Source organism: Rhinolophus sinicus, chromosome 17, assembly GCF_057876585.1.
Source record: "Rhinolophus sinicus isolate RSI-liver-muscle chromosome 17, RSI-T2T, whole genome shotgun sequence".
Lineage (NCBI taxonomy): Eukaryota > Metazoa > Chordata > Mammalia > Chiroptera > Rhinolophidae > Rhinolophus > Rhinolophus sinicus.
The window spans coordinates 144413781-144421097 of NC_142517.1; the positions used below are offsets into that span (position 1 = coordinate 144413781).

General features: G+C 39.3%; 1 pseudogene; it reads right to left on the reverse strand.

Annotated features, from left to right (window-relative positions):
* Positions 1–692: 692 nt before the first annotated feature.
* On the reverse strand, positions 693–5298 carry LOC141567448 (large ribosomal subunit protein eL19 pseudogene; annotated as a pseudogene).
* Between the last annotated feature and the right edge of the window lie 2019 nt (positions 5299–7317).

The window sequence follows — 7317 nt, forward strand, 5'->3', positions numbered from 1 at the left end:
GATGCTTGAATCCTCGCTATACAGTTGCTCGAGTTAGCCTGACATCTTACTTAGTTTTGATCTTTCTCTCATTTTTTCCAGTTGGGCCCATAGAATGATTTTACAGAAAACTACTTTTAGGGAAAAGAGGAAAAAAAAAAAAAAAGAATCATATTCTAATTTAAAACTTAAATTCTTCTCATTTATTAATTCTATTTTAAAACAATACATTAAGTCTAGTATGATCCCATATATGGTCCCTCCCAAATATATATGTGTGTGTGTCTGTGTGTGTATGTGTTGTGTATTTCATATGGGAATTATACAAAAAGAGAGGTTGCCAAAAAAGTATACACATTTTAAGAAAGGAAAAAAACTGTATTAAAATTGTAATATAATGAATTACATTCACTTGATTAACAAGATCTTTTGAGCGAACGTAATTCTACACATTGCTACCGTAATTCAATTCAACTTTGAAAAGTAATACATAGATAACATCTCTTAAAATGTGTACTTTTTTTGGCACCCTTGGTATATATCATCTAATATTATATTATATTTATATAATATAATATTATATATGTATATATATACATATATATGTATATATAGTTTCTAAATAAATACATAGTTTCTTTGAAAGTAAAGTTATGGGTGTTGTTTATTTTCTACCTTTGTCTATTTGCATTTTCTAATTTTTATTCAATTGAGGTTTATAATTTCTTCAATAAATTAATGAGTTAAATATCTTTGATAGTGCTCATTTCATATTTATTTGAGAATTATGATTGTATTCTTTATAAAAATTATTTTTTAATTAAATTTATTGGGGTGACAATGATTAGTAAAATTACATAGGTTTCAAGTGTACAATTCTATAATACATCGTCTATATGTCATGTTGTGTGCTCACCACCCAGAGTCAGTTCTGCTTCCATCACCACATATTTGACCCCCTTTATTCTCTTCTACCATTCCCTTTTCCCCCTTCCCCCCTAAACTGTTTTCTGTGTCTATGAGGTTTTGTTTCTGTCTTGTTCCCTTATTGCTTTCAGTTTTATATCCCACATATGAGTGAAGTCATACAGTTCTCGACTTTTTCTGTCTGACTTATTTTGCTTAGCATAATCATCTCAAGATCCATCCATGTTGTTGCAAATGACAGTATTTGAATTTTTCTTACAGCAGAGTAGTATTCCATAGTGTATATATGCTACATCTTCTTTTATCTAATCATCTATCGAAGAACACTTCGGTTGTTTCCATATCTTGGTCACTATAAATAAAGTTGTAATGAACATCAGAGTACATACAAGGTCTGACAATTAGGTTCATGAACTCATCCTAGTAAAAGTGCTACATACCTCATTGCTGAATATCACTATGGTCTCCTTCGAAGTACTCCCCTTGGGAAGCTATGCACTGATACCAGCACATAGTCCACCCTTCAAAGCAATTTTGGAACTCTTTTTCTGGAATGGCCATCAGAGCTGTCATCGTATTACCCTTGATGTCCTGAATATCATCAAATGTCTTCCTTTCAATATTTCCTTCATCTTCAGGAAAAGAAAGAAGTCATTGGGGGCCAGATCAGATGAGTAGGGAGGGCATTCCAATACAGTTATTTGTTTACTGGCTAAAAACTCCCTGACAGACAGTGCCGTGTAAGCTGGCACATTGTTGTGATGCAAGAGTCATGACTTTTTGGTGAAAAGTTCAGGTCATTTTTGTCCAACTTTTTCAGGCAGGCTTTCAGCACTTTCAAATAGTAAACATGGTTAACTGTTTTTCCAGTTGGTACAAATTCATAATGAATAATACCTCTGATATCACAAAAGTTTAGCAACATCGTTTTGACTCTTGATTTAGACTGACAGAACATTTTTGGTCCTGGAGAATTGGCTGACTTCCATTGTGCATTTTGACGCTTTGTTTCAGGGTTGTATTGGTACATCCATGTTTCATAACCAGAGATAAAATGGCCGAAAACATCATCTTGCCTCTCCAAAAGGTCTTGGCAAACTTTGACTCTCCATCACATTTGTTCATTGGTGCGCTCCTTTGGGACCATTTTTGCACACACTTTTCTCATGCCAAGATTTTCAGTTAAGATTTCCCTAACTGTTTCCCTGTCGATGTTTACTTGGTTTGCTATGCTTCTCACAGTCAGCCAACAATTTTGACACACAATTCGACAAATTCAACAATGTTTCTGTCAGTTCTGCTTGTTACTGGCCGCCCTGACCTCTCTTCATCAATGATGTGTTCTCTCCGCTCCAGAAAAACGTTTAATCCATTTGTACACTTCCATTTTCTTCATGGCATTATCCCCATGAACTTGGACTAACATGTCCCTGATTTCACTTCCACTCTTGCCAAGTTTAACAAGAAATTTAATGTTTGTACGTTGCTCTAATTCAAGCTCAGACAATCTTATGACAGCACACAAAAACTCACAACAACAGTAATGAACGCCACTCAGCAAGACACTGCCACATGTCGACACGAACACAGCTGTGAGACACTGATATACCAAGGTTATGAAACTTTACCGAGCTGTTTGTACAGTGCTGCCAATGTAAGCACACGGTGGCAAGTTCACGAACTTAATTGTCTGACTTTGTATATCTTTATGAATAAATGTTTTCAGATTTTTTGGGTAGATCCCCAGAAGAGGGATCGCTGGTCATATGGTAATTCTATTCTTTATTTTTTGAGGAACCTCTATTCTGCCTTCCACAGCAGCTGCACCTGTCTACATTCCCACCAACAGTGTATGAGGGTTCCTTTTCCTCCACAACCTCTCCAACGCTTGTTATTATTTGTCTTGTTGATGATAGTATAAAAATTAATTTTTAACATAGGTAATCTTTCTCTAGTGTGTTATTAGTCTGGAATCTTGTACTCTCCCTGGTGCTTCAAGTTACTCATGGACCACCACTCACTTTGCTGTTATTTTCTGGGTTCTTGGGCACAGGCTTTAAATAGTATGTTATTTCCTCCACTTGAGCATCAGGTAAATGTGTGGTAAACCTCACTTCCACTTACCGCTCTTTTCCTTTATTCTCCACAACCCCACCACTCACCATTATAAAAGGTTTTTAGACTTTACTGAAAGATTTGGTGGGCAGCAGATATTTGTCATTTGTGACTAATCAGAATCTTTTGAACCCATTCTTCGTGTTTGGATAATTACCCATGATAGACATCTTTCCATCTTAATGAAGAATCCAAACACATAATTTCCAACTTCCTAGCTGCTGGGTGAAGATATGTGAGATAAATTATGCCAGTCAGATGCATCACACAAGACTGGCTAAGAAATTAGTTACTTGGTAAAAGAGGCCAATCACAGAGCATCCATTTTACTGGCACAAAACTAAGCAGAGGCAGTGTTGTTGGAAGCTGGCTGCTGTGACCAACTTCTCAGTCATGACAGCTACAGCAATGGCCTGTTATTCAATTATGTTGAACAAAAGTAAGTAGCTCCAAAAGAATATACACTGTATTACTCTATTGATATGAAGCCCAAAACACATCTGTGGTGACAGAAATCAGTACAATGCTTGACTGTGGATGTTTGAAGGGTTTTGCTTAGAAAGAAGCATGAGGAAAAGTTCTCAGGTGCTGGAAGTGTTCTATGTCTTATTTGGTCAAAACTCATTGAATGGAATATGTAAAGTCTGTGCATTTTATATAAATTATACCTCCATTTAAAAAAAAGAAAGAAAGAAAAAAGAAATCTTTAAAAAATAATCCAGTCTTATTTCTTTTCTTTTTTCTTTTTTGGCAGATGAGGGCTATTTTATTGAATGATCGATCTATGTCCTGGACAATGGCTAGAAGAGCTAAGTTTAAGTACAGGTCACTACGTACAGGTAAGAGAGGTGAAGCTTTATTTCTTAGTCTCCCTCCTTGGACAGAGTCTTGATGATTTCCTCCTTCTTGGCCTGGAGCCACCATTCACAGCACTTGGGTGCTTCCTTGGTCTTAGACCTACAGGCCTCAGCCTGATCAGCAAAAAGCTTCTTGCGAGCCTTGTCTACCTTCAGCTTGTGGATGTGTTCCATGAAAATCCACTTTTTTTTTTAACACGTTACCCTTCACTTTCAGGTACTGGCTGTGATACATGTCAATCTTCTGAGATTCACGGTCTTTTCTGAGCAGTCGGCAAAGAATTCTCATCCTTCTCATCTAAGTTAAGTTCTCAGGCATTCAAGCATTGGCAGTACCCTTTCGCTTACCTATGCCCATATGGCTACCCTTCCTACGACCAACGTGTTTTTCCAGCATCAAGCTTGGGAATGGACACTCACAGCCTTCCGGATCATCCGCCCATCTTTGATCAGCTTCTGAATCTGCTGATGGGAATTGACATTGCGATGTCATTGGTTTCATTGGGATCCAACCAGACCTTCTTTGTGCCACAGTGGAGGACATCGGAGGCAAGCCTCTTCTGAAGCCTGAGCATATTCATGGCTGCGGCCAGAGCGGAAAAAGGAAACGACTCCCTCTTCACTCTTATTTCTTAAAAACAAAATTTGTTACATCAACATTCTGAACTCTTTTAGTCAACGTTAAATAAAACATATTAGTCTAACATCATCTTCTTCCAACCCTAGAACCTAGACATGGGAGCAATAAGTGAGAATGATGCTGAATCACCAAAGAAAAGCTATGTTTTCAAAATATAACCAGTTTGCATGATATCATGTCTGACTAAAATGTAGGACTGAAAGAAAGAGTTCCATTTTTCATTAATAATAAAAATAAACCTAAGATTAGTCAACTACCAAGTAGGACATAATGCTATTTTTGGCAACTTTTATATATAAAAAAAAAAAAAATCAAAGTTACAAGGTACACAGAAGATCTTTTCAGAAAGGGTTCCAAAAGAAGAATGAGAATTTTTGTACTCTAAATCTGAGAGGAATGTTTTGTTTTAATGAACTATATAATCACTTATAGGAAAAAGTTATTCTCTTTCTTTTTTGTTTTTCATCCTTCATGCTTATGACTGTTCTCATATCCTGACTTTCTTAGAAAAAAAAAATATTATTGTTTATTATGTAAGATACTGGTTTGGTGGTAGTAAACCAACCAACGAAATAAATAAAAAGCAATAAGAGAAGTTTGTACAAAACAGAAGTCAAAGTTAATTTCTCTCCCACATTACTTTCCAAGCATAAGGATGTGACAGCTCCACAGAGTTCAAGGATCCAGATTTTCTATCTTGTTGCTCTGCTATCTCTAGGGTTCCACCTTCATCCATGTTGTCCATGTCTATGCTCCAGGTAGCAGAATTAGTATTCATCAATCCCTTGTATTCCTTTGGCCAGAAATTAAAGGGGAACAATTAGCAGAGAGCACCACAGTTGTTTCTGATGCCCTACGATTGTACGTGCTCCATAAGCTTGATCATCTGGAAGCAATTAACATTTCTGTTTATACTAGAATGCACAAAGTTCAGACTACCATTCAAATAAGGCAAAGTAAAACATCTGTTTACCCTCATTGTCATTACTCAAAAGCTCACTGAAATGGTGGTAAAGAACTTTTTAAAAGAAAATCTAAAAATTTCACAAGCACAGAGAGAATGTGAGAGGAGATAATAGCAATCAAAAGATGTCAACAGTTCTTGTTAAGATGGCACAGTAGGTAAACGCAATGTTTATATTCTCTCACGACCACAGCAAAATTATAACTAAACTATGAAATAACCATCACTGAGAAGCTACTGAAATCTTGCTGAACCGAAGCTCTACAACTAAGGACAGGCAGAGGAAGCCACCTTGAGACTGGTAAAAGGGGCAGAAATGCAGAACAGACTGGTCCCACACCTGCATGTGACAAATAAAATCAGGAGGGATATTTTGGCTGCATAGATTTCCCCACATACACACACATACCGGGAGGAGCAAGGGGTCCCAGCCCCTCCCCAGCCGAGAGTTCCAGTGCCAGGGAGAAAAATCCCCATAATTTCTGGTTGTGAAAACCAGTGGAGATTGTGACTGAGTGAGACAGGGAGCAGCTGGAGTCCCAGCCGTTACTCTTAAAGGGACCGTGACAGACTTACTCACCAACTGAATCACTGGCTCTAAGCTCCAGGACTGGGGCAGCAGCTGGAGAGTCGGCAAGGAAATAAGGAGAGGAACTGAGTTGTCTGTCTTGGGATGGGAGCTGGAGGGGCAATTTTCTCCCACATAAAGGAGTTGGCAGAGGCCATTGTTTCTTTGTTGAGTCATCCCCCTTCCCAGCATGCAGACGCAGGAAGGTGGCTGCCGTATCTGAGTCTCCATCAGGGTGGCTGATGCCATTTGTTTGCCCCACCCTGGTGATTCGAGACCACTCCCCACTCAACTTTCGGGCACACCCAAGCCTCTTCCAGGGGCTGTTTTGTACAAACCACCTGCCTTGGTTCATGCTGCAGACTTTCCTAGGGTCTCTCAAAGGTTCACAGAACTCAGACAAGCAGCATCTGGCTTGAGTGTGTCCTGAACCTCTGGCTGAGCAGCCCTATGCCCAGCATTAGTGGCGGCCAGATTTCGTTCACAACTTGGTCTCTTGAGGCACCTCCAAGCACAGCATGGGCAGCAGCCATCTTCGTATTTATTTGTGGCTGCTATCAGATGGAGCTGGGTGGGGCACAGGCTGTGGCTGAACTTGACCTACAGCAGATCTCCTCCAACGTGGTCCTGGGGCAGGCACCCCCAGTGGCCAGCATCAAAAAGAGCTGGAGCAACACCCAGTTGCCTCCAAGAAATACGTGTCCAAGAGGCAGATTAAGCAGGCACCAGAGCCCTGATGAGACAGATCCTGATCTGTAGGGTCAGCCCCAAAACCACAACTTTTCCACCGTAGTCACGGGCAGTCCTCACAACCAATGAGCCTGAGGGTCAGTCCCTCCCATTGATGTGCAAATAGCAACCAAGGATCAACTACAACAGGAGGATACACACAACATACACAAGGGACATACCTGGAGTGCACAGCTCAAGACCAGAAAGACTACACCACTGAGCCTCCACTGCACACCTACTACATAAGGCCACTCTACTAAGACCAGAAGATATAGCAGCCCTACCTAATGTATAGAAATAAACACAGAGAGGCAGCCAAAATGGGGAGACAAAGAACCATGTCCCAAATAAAAGAACAGAACAAAGCTCCAGAAAAAGAACTAAACAAAATATAGACAACCAATCTACCAGACACACAGTTCCAAACACTGGTTATAAGGATGCTCAATGATCCTAAGGAGACCATCAACAAAGAGATAGAAAACATAAAAATAGAGATAGAAAACATGAAAAAGAACCAGTCAGAAATAAAGAC